The 20725-nt window shown below is 42.7% G+C and overlaps 1 protein-coding gene across 1 annotated transcript in view; it reads right to left on the bottom strand.

Moving 5' to 3' along the window:
* LOC308222235 (deubiquitinase DESI2-like) overlaps window positions 1-20725 on the bottom strand; it is a gene marked incomplete at both ends in the record, with an annotated part of 53469 nt that overhangs the window by 18980 nt on the left and 13764 nt on the right. The window lies entirely within an intron of this gene.

Genomic DNA, 20725 nt, shown 5'->3' with positions numbered 1-20725 from the left:
CTGGTGCTTGCATGTGATGCTTCTCCACCAAGCATTGCTCAGGGCCTGTTTCCACCATACCATGAAGGACAGTGCAGACACCCAAATAAGTCCCAGCTAAGCTAATTGTGGAGCAGGAAGCCATACAGCTATGCCAGGGTAGTGCTGCATTGGAGATAATTAGCCCTGCTCAGCACCAGTATTTATTAGGTCAGCTGCAGAGCTGTGCTGCTACAGAAATGATGGTTTCAGGCACTGAGTGGAAAATGCCCGTGCCTGGTGTATTTACAGTTCACTTAGGGCTACTGTGCGGTCAAGATGCATCTCTAGTAACTCAGAGCTACTAAATTCTTACTTTAATCAAGCACTGCAAGGGATATGAGTGTTGTTCACTTGTCCCTGTACAAGGACATGACAGGTTCATTAGGCTAAAATTCTCTTTTGGGTCTGATAGCTGCTTCTGGGGAAGCCAGAAAAAGCTGCACCTCCCCTGGTGTCTGGTGTCACTGAGCTGCCGCGGTGTGAGTTAGAGCCCCTCTGCTGGCAGGTAACCAGAAGTCTGGCATCCTCTATATACTCTGCCCACACTGCTTCCTTATGAAATTTTGATGACTGCAGTAGCTCTGTATATCACCTGGAAATACTTCCTGTGAGACCACTGCTACTGTTAAAAAACACAATGGCTCTCATATGAAAAGTACAGTCCCAACCCTGATATAATGTGTAGATACCTTAGACATATATGTATAGATACCTACATATATAAGTTTTGATACCTTAAACCATGTCCCCAGAAATCCCTGCCTCTGACAGTACAGCAGTTCCCTTTCCCTTCAGAAAATGCTGCAATGCTTCTTTGCGTGTTTTGGTATCACAAATGTTGTATTACTGCAGAAAAGCAGCAAACAACCTGATCCCAGCTGGACGCCTGCCCACTGCTCTCTTCAGACCTTGTATAATCTGTATTTACCTCTTCATTTGTGTTATGCAAACTCCTGTTTTTAGGATACATCAGAACATTGAACAGGAGGTAGGTCAGGTAGCTCTCCCCTGCCAGCTGAAACAGTGCATTAACAATGAACCCTCTGTTGAACATCATGCCTGGTATTTAGGGACATGATGTGCCCTTGCGTTCTGCTGCCCTTCTCCACAGTTCTCTGCTGCAGGAATATCCCTGCACTGACTGGGGAAGAAGATACAGAGACGGAGGCTGCATACAGGAGCCCATATGACACCAGCCACATCTGCAGGGGAGACCAAAGCCTGTGTCCCACGGACATATAACCCTCAGTTCAGTTCTTTGATCTGCCAAATCTCATGGGTTAACTCCTCAGTTAGATAGTCTCAGATAGCCTCAGTAAGCTTCAGAGAAACACTGGTTTCTAGAGTCCCACAGTAACAACTCCCACAGGATATGGTAAGTAGGTTGTTTTCTTCCCTCAGGCTGAGCTATTGTCTCACAGCAACAATACAAACACAACATGCCCAGGTCATGCCAGCTGCTTTCCTTAGAGGAGTAACTAATAGGAAGAGAAGGGAAACTTTAAATTAGATTTTCTCTTGCCAGTTATCAAAGTCAGGGCTATCTGATTTGCAGAGGCTAATCTGCATCAGGCTTTGTACTTCAAACAAGAAAGTTAAACTGAAAGCCACTTTCAGCTATAGCTTTTTTTCTTCCACGTGAAAGTTTATATTGGATCCGAACAATAAGTAAGCAAACAAGCAGCAAAAAACAAACCCCAAATCCCTCTCCTTGACTGACATGTTAGAGTAATGCACTGAGACCTGGTCACCTCATACATGCAGAGCACTGTCAGATCACAAGCCCTCCCTGCCCCACAACCACTCTTGCTCTCAGCACCGAGCCACAGCCCTTGAAACCCACCCTGCTCAACTCCTGCAGGCAAGAGCCAAGCTAAAGGGCAGTTCTGAAAACACAGGTGTTGGGGAGGCTCCACCAGAGATAAAGGAGAGAGGAGCAGAAGTGTTTCTCTGGCTGATATCAGGTGTTGCAGGATTACAACTGTCACGTGGACATTTCTGTGCTTAAATGGTGTATTTTCCAGTATGAATTCCTTTAACGAACCATTATGGACTGAACTACAACAACCTCAGCAGTATCTGAACTTGAACTGAACAGAAGCTATACTGGTTTAGTACTTTCTTTGAAATAACCTCAATAACACAAGGGTGTTACTGAAGCGGGATCTGATCTGCATCTTGGTTCTACTGATACGATATTGATATGATCTATTAGCAAGACCAAAATGCAAAGCAACTCTGAATCATGGCTGCTACTGTCCTCATCTCACCCCTGTCTCCAGGGTGCTGCAGAATCTGCCTCCAGTGTGTGACTGAACATGCAGTGAACGCCTCATGGCACTTTGGCACAGCCCACGGCTTGTCTCGGGAGGAAGCTATGCTTAAAGTGAACATGTCAGTCACTATCTGAGCTGGAAGAGAGAACCCAAGCCAGATTTGAAACCAGGTTTGTACACACATGCATGAGCTGGCCTCATTTTCCAAGGGGCTTGCAATTCTGAGCATAAGAACAGCATCAGCAGTCAGCAAATACTCATCTCTGGAGTAAATTGGCTATTGCTTAGATTAAAAACAAAAATGTGCAGCCTGTTCTGTCAGATAAAAAAGCCTGGGTATTGAATACAGCAGTATTTTAAAGAGAGTTGTGATTCATGCCTGCATTGCATATTGCCTGCAAAATTATTCTGTAAACCCTACACAGAGGGACTTGGAGCATTCTGTCTCATTTCCATCTTCAACAGAGACAGAGAACAGCTTAGAGGCAAAGAGATGCAGGGAGGAAAGCTAACCAGACTGTAGCTGTTTCACAAAAGCAGCATATAGCTCAGGACGCAAATCCAAACAAGAGAGGAAGGAAGCTCTTCACATTTACAGTTTGCAGTGTATCAGTTAAGAGCTTTTAATGCAGGTCCCTGATGAAGTAGAATTTGAAATTTTCCAGTTTTTATTCAAGTCTTTCCTTATTTCCTGTTGGTCTGGTTTAGAGATCAGAATATCTGGTAAGGTAATTCAGATTCCAGGAGATAGTCTGAGTGAGTTGTTATGTTATTCACTTCATGTACCTATCATCTTTTACACAGAGGTAGACTTGAGAGCCCCACCAGGACAGCGAACCATGCCCTAACTTTCCAGAAAGGAAAGAAACTAAACAGCTTCATTATATTGATACACTTCTGGTAGGTCTAGGATGGAGAAGCAGATGCCATAATACTAGCAGATTGTGTCATCCCGGGACTTTACAGAGCAGGAGTTCCTGGGAACTTCTACCAGAAACAGGTTCCCAGATAGAAGAGGCCCATCCTTGTAACCATGACTTCTACCATCAATTAATAGCATACTGTAACATTGAAGTTGCTGTCACTAACTTTCTCTTTACCATCCTACTTCAGACCATTATTTCCTATGATGTGACACCAAAATCTGTCATGCTTCAATGTGTACAGTAGCTTAAATAAACAGCTCCCTAGGGGCTGGAGACAAGACCACCTCTGTGAGTATCTATTCCATTTATCACCCCAGTACAGACTGGATGTTCCACTCCACCAGGTCCATCCACTACTGAAGATACAATAACCGGTCCTTTTTTATGATTTGTATGAACATATAGAAAAGAAATCCACTGGAAGATGCTAAATAAATCTGGCTCCAGCAAATAAATGAAAGCTCTGAGTACTCAGTGTCATTGATCCTTGACATGCTCTTCTACTCTTCACTAGGTACCACACAATCATCATCTGAACCAGGATACAAGAGTAGATAAAGCTTTGTTCTGACTTTGGTTATGTGGACACCAGAGCAACCAAAGTCAGAGCAAAGCTTCATCTACCCTTGTATTCTGATCTGTGAACAAGACACCTTTACTAAGGATGGGTGCAGATGATGAACGAGTAACTAACTTAACCATATCTCCTCTCAAAGCACCATCTGTATATATAGGATTGCCTCCTTTTCCGTATGATTCCACTGGCAAAGCTTTGCTTCTAGGAGGAAGGAGAAAAAAAATATCAGTAAATATTAGATGAGATGATATTCTGACATTGCTAGAGAGCAAGGAGCATGTCAAGAGACTGAAGGAAATGGCCAAAACACGTCACACTCTGCTAGTCTTCATGGAGCCTTCCTGCCAACACAAGTCCAACAACAGACTGCCTGCCCTACCACCGGGTCTTGATGTTAATGCTTTCCTCTTTGAGGGCCAAGTCACACACTGTAACACCAAGCTCTCTTGTGCAGAGATGCCTCCTCTCTGTAGGATATGGGAGCTGGCTCAATGCGAAAGATACCCTTAGCTCAACAAATGCAGGGGAAGACACCCAGGGCTCCAGTTGCTAACTAGTGTGCTGCATGAAAGGGGTAAACTGGCAAGGAGCATTTCTTCACACCTCTGCCTTTACACACTGCATAAAGTCTTTCCCTAGAGGCTTTGTCCTGGGCTTAGCAGTGCTTGGCCCCTGTAGTCAGCTTACCTAGGCAGCCTCATGAAAACATGCAGAGGAGTGTGTGTGCTAATAAATACACTGATCAGTCATAGCTCAAATACCAGGAGAATCCTCTGTGATATTAAAGCTCAACACAAAAGCCAGTATTTTAAAGACAACATCAGATTGATGCAGGAGATAAGTCAGGGAACATCAAAGTAATATTTCAGCATTATTTTCTGAGATGCGTTGATCCAGATATGAAACATGAGAGCACAAAAGACAAAAATTAGAGAACATCACTTCAGGAAACCAGTGAGTAAAATACCGGCCCTGTATGGTCAGAAACTGCAGAAGAGTTTCAGTTGTGGGGTTTGGGTTGGTTTTGGGGTTTTTTTTTCAATTTTTTCATTTTTCTAAACCAAGACCCAGAACTTGGGCCCACAGAGGTGGAAGGAGAGAGCCCAAAACAGATCACAGGCTTTATTCTCTGAGTAATGCTTGCAAGGGTGAAGAAGCGTTGAAAATTGAACCGCAACTACAGACACACAGGACAGGAGGCTTCCTGCAGGTCTTTGCCAAGGCACTTCAGCCATATTGCAGTACTGCTCACTTATGTTCCACAGCCCTAAGCATGCATACAGTTCTGCCAAAGTGTCTCAGTCCTTCTGCTGTTCACCTCTTCTTGGCCTGGAGCTCTAGTAATTAAACCTCACTATCATATGGAATGACATCAAATTATGCAGCATGGCAGCTATTAGAAAGGTTTCTTTAGCAATTGGATGAGATCCAAGCTCATTTTAGTGTGACCTGTGTCTCTTATGCTCAGTTCTCCAGAGGTCCAAGGCTTGTTTATTTACCAAGCCTAAAATGCTATTTTCCTAACATACTATGAACACAGATTAAGCAGGAAAGGATTTAAATGCATGTGGCTAGAACAGCAACTGAAAAAGAAGCTTAACAGAGTACTGAGAACTGATGACACAGATTTGCCTTTGCTACTTCATACCTGGGAAAAGCTATCATCTGGTGGGTCCTTGCTCCACCACATGCTGAATGTGACTCTTCCTAGCTGGAGGATTACCTCCTATGTCAGGATCTCTTTGCTGCTGGCAAAAGCTATCAGTCTGCAAGTCATGGACCACAGTGTGACAGCCCACCAGGTCACTCAAAATCCAATTAGCCAAAAGCACCCTCTTTAATCAGGTAGGCGAGTTTTCACTTAAAATGCCAGATAGTGTTAAAGAAACAGAATACTGCAGTAAGCAGGTCTCTGTTTACAAGCAGGCTCAGCTTCTGCTGCAATAGGCTATAACTTGCAAGTCTCCAGAAAAACAGTTCCCACAGTGTGGCCTGTTTACAAAAACCCAACTGGCAGAACCGATCAAAGCTTGAGGAGCTACAGGTTTTATTCCAGGAGAGCATCCAAGTACTGATAAATCTACAGCTTCAATGCTGCCAGAGAGCTTGATGTAGCTCTGATAAAGTGGGGATACAGAGTTATACAAGGACCCCACTCAAGGACCCCTCTTCAGTCTTGGACTGGGACATGAGAACAGACATCTGAGGGGCAGAGTCACATTACAGAAAGAAGAAAAAGACAAGGCATCTCTTGGCAACTGACTGCTGTGCTTCATTTTGAATGGAGGGAGCTTCTGCCGAGAATAGTTCTCAATCCTTCAGGTTAACACACTGTAATAGAAAGTGATTTCCTGGGAAATGACATAACTTGCACTGCTGAACGTATTCCCTCGTGCAAACTCAAAAATGCTGAGAGACACAAGGCAAGATGCTCAGCTGCTCCCTTGAGAGGAACAACAGGCCAAGCCTCTGTAGGACTGCGACAGCCAACTCTGCCTCAGCAGCTCTTCTATCTCAGCCAGGTTCTGCTCTGCAAAGGATCTTTTCCTCTCAGGTTGGGCTAAAATACATTACTTAGCTGCCTCTTTAGGAAGAATTTCTTTGGAGGTTGCCATGGCTTTTCAGACATTATAATATGCTTCTGAATTGTCTGATGCATGAGCCAACACTAAGATCTTTGCAATCACGAAGCATAAAGAGCTTATTTCAGTGGCTTCTAAAATGCTGTATGTGGATTAAAAACTGATGCTGCTGCTGAGGGAGAGTTGGAAATCTACTTATGCTTCAATGCTGTAATGAAATGAGATTTTACTGGAGGAATAGCAAGACAAAAGGAAATACTAATCATGCTGCAGAAAGCAAACAATATGCATTTTAGCAGACAACTTTTGGGTGTATTCTAATTTTTAATTTAAAATCATAAACAAGATTTAGCTGAGAGAATGGGATACCTTCAGTGTTTCCACTTTAGCCTCATCCTACAAAAGGGCAGGCACAAGTCTGGCTCAATATACTGGTATTACTTGAAGTCTCTTATAACTTTCTGCTTTCCCCAGTTCTGTTCTACTTTCTACCCTCTTGCACTGACAGTAAGTGTTATCCTGAGCAGAGCTTCCTTCCTGCAGCCACATCTGGGAGGAAGTTTACCACTGTGTCTTTTGCCTCAAGCCATACACATTTGTAGTCTTCTATTTGGGAGGTAGCAGATCCAGTGTGCTCTGCATTAAATACACTTGACTCTTGCTGGGGACAGTGAACGCTCATCCAACCTATGTTTCAGAGCTCAGGTGGGAACCTGCATTACCCATGAAGAGACAGGGCAACTAGCTGGCTAAATTAAGCAACTATTTTCTGCCCCTGCAGAACAAACATCCCTCTCTCTTCTGTTTGCAAGTTCACACAGAAGCCAGGAGAAGTTAATCCACCTGCCCAAGGGTTTGCCACACCAATCATGACACTAATGGCCCAGCCTGGGTGTCTGCGCACACAACATGGTATTTGTAATAGGCTGTTTGTGCCGTATGAGAAGCAATATGCCATTTTCTCCAGCGTCCACCTGCTTCCCTTAACCTCAGTTCTGACTGTATCTGAAGGAGTCATCTGAAGGGGCTGAAGTGGGACTGGAGACATCAAACAGAAATCATGAGGGGCAATCGCTGCAGATGAGTGCAACCTGTGCCAGTGCCAAGAACCTGTCCCAGAGTGGTCTCACAAGCAGCCTTGCAGAAGAACAATCCATGCTATTACACACCACTTCACATGCTGTATCTCCTTATATCTCCTTAGTTTTGACTACTTTCATGTACAATCTTAACCCCAAGTATATCAAGTCAGAAGAAAAAAAAAGAAAAAAAAAAAAACCAAAAAAACAAAAAAGTATCCATTTGCAGGATTACGCTGAAGTGTATTTACTCAGGGAATGCGCCTGAGAAACTTGGATGTGTTACAAACTTAGCAAAGTGATAATGCCTTTGCCTTAGATGCATTCACAATGACAAATTGAGAAGTATTCAAAAAAGAGCAGCAGCAAAATGATCAGAGAAATGGCGAGACTGACTTATAAGAGAATTAATTCAGAAGAGTTAATAGCTTGGCAAAGCAACGACTACAGATGACAAATTTGCAAACATTTGAAAGGCTGACATGAATTGCGGGAGAAGACTTCTTAAGAACGATGCAAAAGGATTCAAGTAGGAGTAACATACTCAGCTTAAAAAGAAGAGAGACTTTGGCTAGGCATTTAGAAGTTTCCTGGCAGTAAGAAAGCACAAGAAAACATTTGGATGCCTGAAAGCCATGTATCAAAAAAGCCTCCATGTGCCTGCCCAGGACAGAGTATTGAACAGTCCAAAATGTTTTCATCTGCTAATGTCTGTGAGGTTGTTAACAGCCTTATTTGAGCATACCTCAGATCCTGCACACCTACGTGCACTGTGAGCCCTCATCCTAGTCTTCAGCATGTGTTAAGAAGCAGGCTTCCAATTAAAAAGGATTCAGGTGACTTGAAAACATAAAAACATAGGCAGAGAAATACCCTACACCCCAGTTCACCAGCAGATATATGAAGCACAGTGCAGGTGGTTTGGCTCTGGAACTAGCTTGGTCCTTAGATGCCTGGTAGGGTCAGCAATATGGCCTCAGGGCTCTCTGTCCTTCATCTTGCCAGAAAGATGTAACTTAGAACTGTAATAATAAATAGGACTGTTAAATGATTTCTCAGATGAGGAGTAATGCTGTGGCTAGGCCTGCTCAGAAAAGATACATTAACACCTTTTTCTTCTTGTTGGTAAGGATCCTTGCTCTCTTTGGTGAACCTTCTCCAGTCTTTCTTTCCAAAGAAGAGACTAGCCCTGTCCTGATGTCCAGCGTTACAGAGGGAAAACAGACATTTAATGCATCCTTTGAAAATGCATTCCAGTCTACATATCAATCTTGCCTAGGCCAAAGAACCTGCCTTTGTTCAGAGAATCGGGCTACAGTTAGCATGCACCCCAAGCCCTCCATAGAATGTCTGACAGCCTAACAGCTGTAGCATGTCCCTGAAGTGCCAAAAAGTACAGTTTATCTCTCTGCTTTGGCAGATTGGTAGCAGGGATTTGAACTTCAGCCTTTCATATCCAAGATGAACACCCTAATCACCAACTATAGCTTCTCTGTCAAAGTGATGCATGGGCATGTAAACAGCTCCAGCAGAAGAGATTGAGAGATCCATGGCATCAAGTAAACTGGCAGTTAAGACTTTTCTACCAAGGGCTCATCTAGATCCTTGCTCAGGTTCAGAGATTTCTCGCCCATAATAGCAAAATGCTAAAGTGACACTGATTCTTCCTCATTGGCTTGTTCTCTCTTGGAGAGTCCCTGCCTGGCCAAACACAAATACCTATTTTTTGGCCAGCTCAGGCATATCAGCAGTCCATGACTGACCACCTAAGGTAGATTTCTTGGGATCTCTTGTTGGGTTTCTAAGAACACCCAAAACACTAATGTCTTTCAAGCTTCAGCACAGTTTGAAACACAGTAATTGAAACACCCTCTACTATGCTGTCTCCATTCATAAGTAGCTCAGGAATGAAATATTGCTCAGCAGGATACAATTCATAGGTACAGCTATCAGACCCTTTGGGGGAGAAAATTAATACCTATGACCAAAAAGGTTTGTCTGCTTATCCTTTTGACAAGGCTCAGAGCTCCATAGCTTGGTGGACTGGAGCGTCTGCTCTTCTTCCTGTATGGTGTTTCTTTCAGTTATCCTCTGACAGTTACTCAGACCCACCAGGTGATCGAGACAAACACATTTAATTCATATTTCGTATCAGAAGGCTTGCTTACCTGTCAAGATCAGCCTGCCTTTTCTCAAAACCATATCTAGTTAGTGGTAGGGGAAGGGAGAATCATCTCCAAAGTGCCAGGCTGTGACCATCCTGAAGGGATGGGATGCAATAGAGTAACAATAAAGCCCCTGTTGTCAGATATATGACCTTGAAAATCTTGAGCGACTGCATGCAAGCCACTTTCATCTTTATTTTGGCAGGAACATTCCCCTAAACGATGCCATCTGAAGGAATTGTGCCAAGGTAGAACAAGAGTGGGGAGCAAAACCTCTCAGAGATGACTACCAAATGTCAGGTATTAGGAACCAAACTTGACTCAGAGCTAGAAATTTCTGTAAAGATGAAGAGACTAAAACCCAAGAAGAACAAAACCAAGAAAGGAGGTGGGGAGAGAGAGAGAGTATGTGTGCAGGTTCATCATCATCTGGCTCATTGCCTATCCCTGGAGAAATAAACTTCTCTGATGTAGTGCTAGAGGGGAAGGTCACTCAGGAATTGCTACTCTGGGAACCATGAGGCTGAAGACTCTTCCTGTGCATGGCAGAGGAGGCAACTATTGAGGTATACATTTTCGATATATTTAAAGTATACTCAAAGGTTTTAGGGTTTTTTTAATGGTCTCAGGTCAGATGGTTCAACAACACTCTGCTTCTCTACTTTGAAGTTCTTCCTAGGATTTCAAAATACTCTAAAAGCATTAAATTTTTAAGCCTCACAGCACTTATGTAAAGCCAGGAGACCTTCTTCAATTTAAAGGTAGGGAAAGAAAATACCAGCACATAGCCTGTGTTATGGCTATGAAGACATAGCAAATCAGGAGCAGAAATGAGCTCAATGTCCTGACTCAAAGCTTAACAATCCAGCTCTTTCATACTGTCTACCAAAAAGAACTGATCTACAGAACTGTCACTAGGTTTGTTGAAGTGGGAAGGAGTGAAGTTGATCTACCACAGCTCGTCTTCTGAAAAGGGATATCACAGTGTCTTCCTTTTCTAAAGACACTATAACGTACTGAAAAGCTAGCATCCTATTTGGCAAACAGAGAAGATGACTATGGAAGAGGCTTTTTAAAAGTTTTAGCTTGAACTGTCTCCTGAGGAGCTCTAGCCTTAAAAGTCAAACAATTAACTGATAACACTGCACTCATATTTGCATTGAAACCCAAATCATTGATGCTTTCACCAAGGATGACATCCCCCTAGATACACAAGGCAGGGACATCTACTGTTTTTATACCAAGAAAGTATAAGAAACTAGTTAAAACAACTTTTGACTTCTGTCAAGTTCCTACATAGATAACTACTTGGAGAAGACAGAGGAAATAAGAAAGTCACTGTAATTACAGCTGTCCCAAAGGGATAAGAAGTCCCTTTATGATATCACAGAAGGACCAAGAACACCACAGTCATGGAATAAGTACTTCATTTTGTTCCATCCTATTAATGCAGAGCACAATAACATATTGTTTTCAACCTGTTGTGCAGAGACCCAAGGGAGACAGCAAACTACTTCAAAGGCATCTGCAGGCTGGCAGGCTTACATTTCCTAGACAAAAGCTGACATCTCCAGAAAAAAAAAAAAAGAAATTAAAAATGAGAGGCACACAGACATTAAAGGAAATACAACTAATGCCCAAAAGAAAGCAGAGAAAAAATCTTGGGTTTAAACAGGAGGTGGAAGCATACTTGAACATCCATAGACAAACTGGTGAAGCATAGTCCCATAGGTAGGATGTAAACCAAGGACTTGAGAAGTTCCTATTCCCTGCTCTGCTATGGACAATTTATTTCAGACCAGGTGAAAACTAAAATCTCATTAGCATGATACTACATTCAAATCTGTCATGGTCCAAATTCTTCTCAAAATTCCCATTTACCCTGAAGTGTTTAACACCATCAGTATCAGCAATCTGAATGCAAGACCATTACAGCTAAACCAGGTGGGCTCTACACTCACATAATGGGAATCCCCAGTAGAGATGGGGATCCCAGCTCTTCTTTCCAGCGCTGACTTTTTGCTGTTCAAGTCCACAGAGCCTCACCCTGGGGTTTCTAATGGCAGCAGTAGCACCTCATGGCTAGGAGGTAAACCTGCCTACAGGCAAACCTGGATCCCTACAGAAAGTAAAAAGGAGAAAAACTCCCCGTATCTCCTCTTCATGCAAGTGCCATGTAAGGCCAAAATCCAGCCTGGCGCTCATGTCATATAGGCCTGTAAATTCTCACTCCCTGTCTCATTCCCACTTACTTGCCAAAAACAGTTGTGCCTGTCCTGTGAGCCAACAGCAGTAGAATCAGAAAAGAGCAGGGTAGGGACTGTTTGCACCTAAGGAATTTATACTCCATGCTGGCTTTGGTACCTCAAAATACTTCATGGTGCCTATGACAGAAACTGGCTGTGTGCCATTAACATTAATTTGCTATTGTAAAAAAAAATAAAAATTAAAAATCAGTATTTCTGTCTAAGCTGCTGAGAAGGGAATATCTTCTCCAGCATGGATGGGGGAAACCCTCTTACAATGTGAGCTGAGATTTTTTTTCTGGAGGGGTTCCAGGGGCCATGCTGGCTGGCAGTGTGCCTAACCAGCTTAGCTTAGAAAAATACAGGGAAATAGATCCCTGCAGCTAGTGACTTGTCCTTTTTCCCTAAAGTGCTTTGTCCTGTCTTGGATAAAACTCTCCAAATACAATGCCAGTTTCATACAGTGTCTCATCCCTCTGCATTATCTTTTCCTACAAATAAAAAGGATATGGGTGCATTTTTGCCATAACCATACTCTCTCTCTGCTATTCCAGCACAATTACTGAAGAATCGCATTGCAGTGCTATCTCTACATTAGAATTTAAGGGATAAAAGCCAGGAACCCAAATATAGCAATGATAAAATGCTGTTGCACCATGGAGATTCAAATTCACCTTCCCCCCAGAACTGTTTCTGCTGGTCTGAAGAAGAAAAAACCAAAGAAGATTAGGCCAAAAAGTATTTCCTTGAGAAAGGAGCTGTCTCAAGACAAGAAGGGTAGCTGTAAGACCTAGCCCAATGCCAAACTGGGTTGTTGCAATAATATCTTCTACAAAGCACAAAACTGATATAAAAACAGTGACTGGGGAAGTTCAGATAGAAACTTGTTTATAACCCATGACCCAAGGGCTTCTATGCTGAATGGTTTTAGCACTGTTTATAATGACCAAAGATACTAGCCACTAATAGTTTTGGAAATGAGTAATCATTTCTGATTGTTGGCATTTAGCTACTGCATTCCGACAAACTGCTTTAAGCATACTTTTACCCCCCTCTCCCCATATGAAGATGCAAAAGAATGATTAATATGTGCAGCATACCATGATGGCTGGGAAAAAATTAAAAAGCTGTGGGAGTATCTTAATGACTCTGATGTGATGTGATGTAATGTGCTCTGCTCTGGCTTGTCTGGGGGCTACAGGGGAATTTTTGTTCTTTTCTTTCCCTCCCTCCCACCCCAAGGTTTCCCACTGTCTTTAGTGAACACCATTGGACATGCAGCTCTGTAATACTATTTAATAGCTATCCCTTGCTCAAAGATGGAGATGACAGCAGCAGTGCCTGAAAACAAATCATCAGTGTTCAGTACTATGAAAATAGTTTTTAGGGTGAAAACCATTTCAGACTAAGAAGTGGGTGCTTGTCCTTTCAAAGGGATAGCCTCTGTGCCTGCTTCTCCCAAAAGTCACACATCCCCTGCACTGGCGATGCACAAACATGCTAGTGCAGCTTCTATGGAAAACACTAAGTTATCCTTTCTTTCTTTCTTCTCCTTGCCCCCACCTCCTAAATAACACAACATGTGTTGGACTAGCATTCAGGCTGCCCTAAATATTTCCCTTCTGCTTGGGCACAGTATAATTTTACACTTGTGCTAAAGCAGATTTTCTGTGCTAGTCACTGTGTGTTGCATACATCCAGAAACAGACCTGAAATGACCTTAGTGATTCAGGCAACTGGTCTCCTCATGAACATGCATCTTACAACAACTCCATATCTGAAATGCACTCAATGAGATCAAGGGGTTGAAAGGGAAGAAGGAATATAAGGAAATACTTCAGTAAGATCAAAGAGGAGAATTTGCCTTATGTAGCAGCTACCCTTCTTGTCTTAAGACAGATCCTTTCTCAAGGAAACATTCTTTGGTCTACTCTTTTTTTTCTTTCCTCTTTTTCAGTAGGAAAGTTCTTTTCCCTTCCTCCCTCCACCTATTTCTACAAAAATCCATTAGAAACTGCAAGTACATCTTGGCTCCTATCTATTTTAGTGGAAAGAGAAATGGTTGTATATTTGCACTGCTCACACAAATGTTATTGTCTGCCAGATCCCTCAGAGACCTGACAGAAAATTCTCCTCCATGCAGAATAGACATCTAATCAGAACAGTGGCCAAGCTAATGTAGGAGAAAGAGGTAAGCACTGTAAATGTCTCATCTGGCTCACAACATCCTCTAATATCAAAGACATCCACTCTCAGATTAAACTATCTCCCCTAGCTTGGCCCTTTTAAGAAGCTTGTAGATGCCCAGATACATATTGTGGGGAAACAAAGCCTTACTCAGCCCTAGCGGACAATGGCCCAACACCCTTCTCAGAAGCAAATTGCAACTGATTTCTTTCTGTCACTTCTTTCCAGGAGTGAAAAAGCACACTCCAAGCACATCCCCATTTTTATTAGTACCAAAAATAAGAGCCCATGTTCTTAAAGGAACACTACACATGAGTCGTATTCCATATTCACCCAAAAATGCTTCCCAGAGAACCAGAAACATAAAAAAAATAATCACCACACTCTTTCCAGAGTGATCTGTGGGGCAGGAAAACAAGAGCAAAACTCCATATAATCAGGCTAAGCTTAGATATGGACACAATTCCCACAAGAGATGAAGGGTATTCTCCAACAGATGTGGATCTCGGTTTTCCTGAGTTGCTTTTCTTTAAATTCGTTCATGCAAGCTAGGGAATACAAATGGTCATAAACCTATAAATTGAGCTAATTATCATTCAAACCAAGAGAAAAGGAATATTTCTAGTCCTATATAACAGGGAAGTATCTGGACACTCCAGCACTGAAAGCCATGCAAGTGATGCATCATGCAAGTAATAAATGCTTAGGTTTGAGACCATTCAGTTCCCACTCCATATACCTGTCTTCTCTCAAGTTAGATGGATGCATGCATGAGGTAAACAGATTCATCAAAGAAAGATCAACAGCCCAGCCTGGTATGTTTCATCTGTTCTATGAAGTACGTGTTTGGTAGCATTTCTGTAATTCGTTTTACTGTGCTTCCCTTTAACACCTGAAAAATCTTCTCAGCCTCTCTAACTGGAAAAGACCAAAAAGAGATAAAAAATAAGTTAGTCAGTATAAAACTTCACAGAGGGAACAAAGTTGTACTTGACAGGGCATTATGACCAAAGGAATGTTTGCACCAGTGGGAGATCTCACCTTGGAAGTGGTTAGGGGTGCCAGACAGAGCTAATGAACCTGTTGCTGTTTGTATGCATCCTATCAGATCTAGATAAAAAGTAGCTCGTAATCTCTTTGGAGCCAGAACTCTCTCTCTTGTTCCCATTCATACAGTATCTTCCTGAAATATGATGGAATCCTAGTTCATGGCTGAGGCTCATATTTGGTATCATAAATACTTTATTGCCAGCAGGACAAGGCAAACACCAGCATGCTGTAAGCAGAGGAGCGTTACCTCATTCCACAGGACAACACAGATAAAACTTGCACAAGCAAATAGGATATCTTTGTTCATGCATCATGCGTGCAAACATAAATACAGACTGTACATATACAGCAAAGTCTCAGAGAGCAGCAGTGTTTTAACTCTGGTTTAGATGAGGTGTCCAGCTAGCAATAAGCGAACATGTCCAAGAGTGTGTGCAAAGCCAACCATGGGTAGTCTGATAATTAGCCTCCTTATATGTATGCCATTTTAGTATTCAAGCCTAGAAACAAGACTAGTATTGCACCAAAGGTGCAGCACTATAGGTTTGTCCTTGGCAAGTCTCCTTACAGGAACTATTTTCTTCTAACCACCTTCTTCCAGAACAGTCACTTGCACAGAAGTACTGCTGGATCCCTAGAAATGGCTATGATTTCTGTGGCAATAGTTAGCCTGCTCAGAGAACAGCAGCCTTCAGTAAGTAAATTACAGAAGATGTAAGCTTTTTAACTTTCTCCTATCTTACTTTATTCTCCAAGGTGCATTTGTACATTCTGAATAATGAGAATAAATACACGGTTTGATTTGCTACCTTGCAGCAGCAGCAACTTCTAGGTAACCAATACCGAATATATACATACAAGCCCAAGCCACCAGTGCATCTTTTTCCTCACTCTTGGTAAAAAAAAAAAAAACAAACAAACCACACTCTGTGACATGAGCTTCATTTCTATTTCGTGTAATCATGTAGTCATGGTTTCTACCTCACTTGAATGCTAATACCATAGTAGTTTCTGCACCCATGCTTGCAAATACCTTCCTTACTTTCCCTTCCAACTCAGTCCTAGCAAGGCACAGGCTCTTTTTCATCTGTTTGATGAGATGGCAACACACAACGGATGTGAGCAAGACCAGCCTGATGCTGAATTGCTGTGTTGGTGCCAGTTCTAAAGAAAAACACTCCCTCTGTGAGCAAGAATACCAACCAGGTTCAGCGGAGAGATGGGATGGAAAATAACATGCTTCACATCACAAGTGAGCCTTTGGAAGATGGATGAAGTAAACATGAATCAATTTTAAGTTTTAAAGCCTTAAGAAAGCCGAAGCTTTTGGAAGCACCCAGATGCTCCATTTCTTTGGAGTGTGGAACTGCCTGGCATTGCAGCACCCAAACCTTAGTTCAAGTGCAGTCACATAAAAGATTTAGACAACATGAGCCCACAAATTGGGGTGGGAAAGCCCCAAGGTGTCCAGCAGAGAGCACTTAAGACATAGAGCTCTCTTTCTGATCACTCCTCATCCAAACAATCTCAGGGCCCTGTGCTTTGAAAGCAGATGAAAACATTGTCACTTTTAGCTTCTAGACAGACCTAAAAAAGACAAGGATAGTGCCTCTCCGGTAACATTTAGCTATCTTCACTCCTTCCTCCAACACATCAGAAAACACAAGTCTGTAGGGCCAAGTGATAGCAAAGCTGTAAAAGGAGAACTCAGACTTGACACGGCTGTTACAGAGAAAATAAATGAAATCTTTGCATCAGAGCTTTCTTGTTTCCACCAGAAGAAAATTGGTGAAATTCCCATGCCTGAACCTCTCACTTATGTTTTTGTAGAAGGAGTAGGAAGAGTGAGGAAATCGGAAAAGGCTCTGTTTAAAGCTGACATGGATGATACAGACAGACAGAATTGGCCCTGGAGGATCCCAGGGGCAGAAGAACACTTATCCAAGAGAAACAGAGGAACCACAGGGACAGAATAGCTGAATTGCTAATGATCGTGGGCAGCCTCTCATGTAAAATGTCTCTGGGACCTAAGCACCAGAAGGTAGCAGCTGTAATGCTAATCTTCAGAGGTCCACATGAGAGTCAAGGAATTACAAATGTGAAAGCCTGGCATCTAGACTAGATTAATTAGTAGAAATGATAACAAAAAAATAGCATTAACATCAAAAAATATGATCTTTTGGGTCAACATGATCAACATGAGTCAACAAGGATCAACATGACTTCTACCGGGGGAGATGCTGTGACACCCACCTCTTGGTGTTCTGTGGAGAAGGCAGTGATATTGATATGGTTAATTTAAGAATGATTTTTATTACACTCTTCAGAAAATGTCTTTTAGGATGTAACTAGTCGTGAGACAAAGAGATATGGTGGGGTTCTGCAGGTGGCATCAAAAAAGTAGATAGGAATTGACTATTCTGTCATGTGTAAAACCTACCAAAAGGAAGTAATTTTAAAAAGGTAAAAGAGACCTGGCTTTTCTCCACTAGGTAGTAGACCTGCAAACTCCCTGGCAAGGGATGTTGATACAAAAGGTCACATTGCTTCAGGAGATCTGAATGGAAGAAAGAGTCATTGAGGATTAGTAGAGAAACAGAGTCAAGCTCAGAGAAGCCCCAAAGCTGAAAATGTTTGGAAACTGTGAAAGTGTTAGAAGGAAATGTCGTGTATGCTCATGCTGCTCTGTCTCCCATAGTGGCCACAAGCAGGCACTGAGGGGGAAAGAGTAATAATATTGGACTAGATGGACCCTTGCTCTGAACCAGTTTCGTCATTCTTATGTTTGTGTGTTCTGTGTAAAAAAGAACAAAAACTTTGAAAGGAAGCCTTGGAAATGAGTTCTTCCATCATAGCACAGTGATTTAAATATGTATATATATAAAAATAACAGAGGTTTTATTTCTCAGAAGAGAGGGAAATATAAAATGGAGAGCTATTTCAAACACCCATCTGAAAGACTCTGGAACCACTGTAAGAGAATCTGCCTCCGCTTTGATAATCAAGATACAGTTTAAGCACAGGTTTTGATATTACACTGTAATTGCACAATTAGCTCTTGCATGCAAAAGGGATTCTCTTGCATTTATCCATATCCAACAGGGCAGAAATCCAAAGGTTTCTGTCCACTGTGGATTTGCTCTTCCAATTCATTAGGATTAATTTCTTCACCACCCACACAATTCTCTGAATCTCTTCCTCCCCTCCTGCCCCATTGCCACCTGTCAATGTTATAAAGATGATTGCTGCTTCTTAAAAGCAGCAAAGAGAATCTTTATCCATCTATTTACTGACAGATGCTTTTTCTCCCCTCCTTTGCTAGACTATTTTTTCCCAAAAGCCTGCAGTCTGTCAAGCTGTCCCCAGAGCACATATGTGCAGGCAGTGTTTAACCACATCACCTCTTGTAACCCTAGTGTGTAAGATACCTGTGTTGCTATCCCTCCAGAATCCCAGGTAGCACTGCATTTTGACAAGTCCCAAGGAAAACACAAAAATATATTCAAATCTGTTTGCCATCAAATTAAATTATAACCTGTACAAACTGACCAGCACAAAGACTTCAGGCTGGTCCACAGCAATAGCTTTTATTTCTAAAGTGAAGGATAAATTTTGGTAGATAAACGTGAATGCAATCCTGTTGTTGAGTCACTGGGCAGAACTAGGAATGACTGTTTCTCCTTACCTCTTCCTATCTCAGTCCACGACTTGTATAGGGTCATGGTAAACAAGTGTGGCATTAATCTTTCATGTTCTGGCTCATTTACCCCTGTTGACTAAGTGACATCTTTCCAGAAAGCCTCTTGAATTACATTTCCAGAGCTGCTCTGTAAATGAACTGGTTTGGGAAAAAACATCTCTGATCCTGTTGGTGTCAGAGTACGACATGAAATCCTAGGAGTTTTCTTTCGAATTGGAAATCATGGTAGTAACAGAAAGCCTGCACTTTCATTTTAAAAAGACTAAGTGCTGGAAGAGTGCTTCTGACCCACAGTTCCCTCCAGGGCTGGAAGCTATCTGAACTCCATCAAACGGCATCACAGGTAAACTGGGAACCTCAATAAAAGCTTTTGCTTTGAAATATCTATCAAAGTCCTTGAAAAGGTATCAGAGCATTTTCAGCACCCGGAGCTGGAGAACAGGAAGAACAGTCTCACAAACTTAACTGCACATCAAAACCCAAGAAACAGGGCAGCAACAAGGTACCTAATCATAGAATATCTCACCTTGGAAGGAACCCATAAGGATCATCAAGTTCCACTTCCTGCTCCTGAGAGGACTACCTAAAACTAAACCATAATGACCTGAATTCTGACAGACTTAATGCCATTACCACTTCCCTAGGGAGCCTGATCCTGTGACCAACCACCCTCTCAGTGAAGACATTTTTCTTAATGTCCAATATGAACTTGCCCTGGTGCAGCTTCATTCCTTTTCCTCAAGTCCTAGAATCAGACAAGTCAGCCTCTCTGCATGCCAGCACCTTAGCTGCAGAGTGGGAATAATAGCCTTTTCCTTCTCCAGAGAAATACTGAGAAGTATCCTAAAGAAGGCTGAGAAAGTATGATGTGCTGGAGAGGAGAAGGCTAAGCAGATCTCTTGAGTACCCTCTTGTTCCAGCACCCGCAATGGCGGCACAACATGGAGATACTCACATTGACTTTAAACTGGCAAATACCATCAGCAGGCTTCAAAGCAGAGAACTGCTCAGTGGTAGCTGATATATCCTGGCAAGAAGCACAGCACACAGCCCTTGTGCTGCATTGTTTTCTTACCCTATTTCTCCATCCTCAGTCCCTTGAACAATATCCACCATGCTGCAACACGTGTGTCTGGAATTTGCATTCTATCATCTCCAGTTGCTTGGGCTCTTCTGACAGAATTAAGTGAATTGCGAATTGAGTGCTGCCTTTCCCTCCCCCTTACTTCAGTCTCCCCTGGTTGTCATGCATGCTGAAGTAAGAAGCTTCCTCTGAATCAGATTTCAGCTGTCACAAAGCCAGCAGTTTTCTCCTAGGAAGTCTGGGTGCCAATGACAGAAATAGCAGCTGCCTCTGAATACTTCTGCTGTACGCGGTCAAAGGGCAGTAAAAGCCAAGATCAGGAGCAGGTGTGGGAGCTGACTGCTTGCAGAACCTCTCCAGGCAGGCTATGGTGGGGAAGGGAGGAGGATCACCACCTCTTGATGGACAGAAAGGCCAGGGGCAGCCATCAAGGCAGCAGGAGTGAGGTTGCAAGAGGGCACATATTCACCTGGGCACAGTCAGGCAGGTGCTGCCCCTCAGCCCACCACACAGAAACCCTGCTGCTGCCTCCCATTCCTAGGGGAGTCACACCAATCCAGGCAGTTACATCTCAGATGTCAAAAGGCAGGCAGCGTTTTAACCTCCCAAGTATCCCACAAACATCTCCCCCCACTCCAACAAGAGCACTCTTTCCCTCCTCATAAGTGAGACATCCCCAGGCAAAGAGATTGAAATGACTTGCTAGAAGTATGACTGAGGCGGCAACAAGGACTAAAGCTTTGGTGTTTCTCTTTCTCAACATCCAGTGCTTTACTCAAAATGAAGGTTTGGTTGTTCTCGGCTAGGGTCCAAGGACATGCTTTGTTGGCAG

Source organism: Psittacula echo (assembly GCF_963264785.1).
Source record: "Psittacula echo genome assembly, chromosome: 5".
NCBI classification, from domain to species: domain Eukaryota; kingdom Metazoa; phylum Chordata; class Aves; order Psittaciformes; family Psittacidae; genus Psittacula; species Psittacula echo.
Note: the sequence above shows the minus strand (reverse complement) of the source record. Positions and strands in the feature narration are given on the sequence as shown.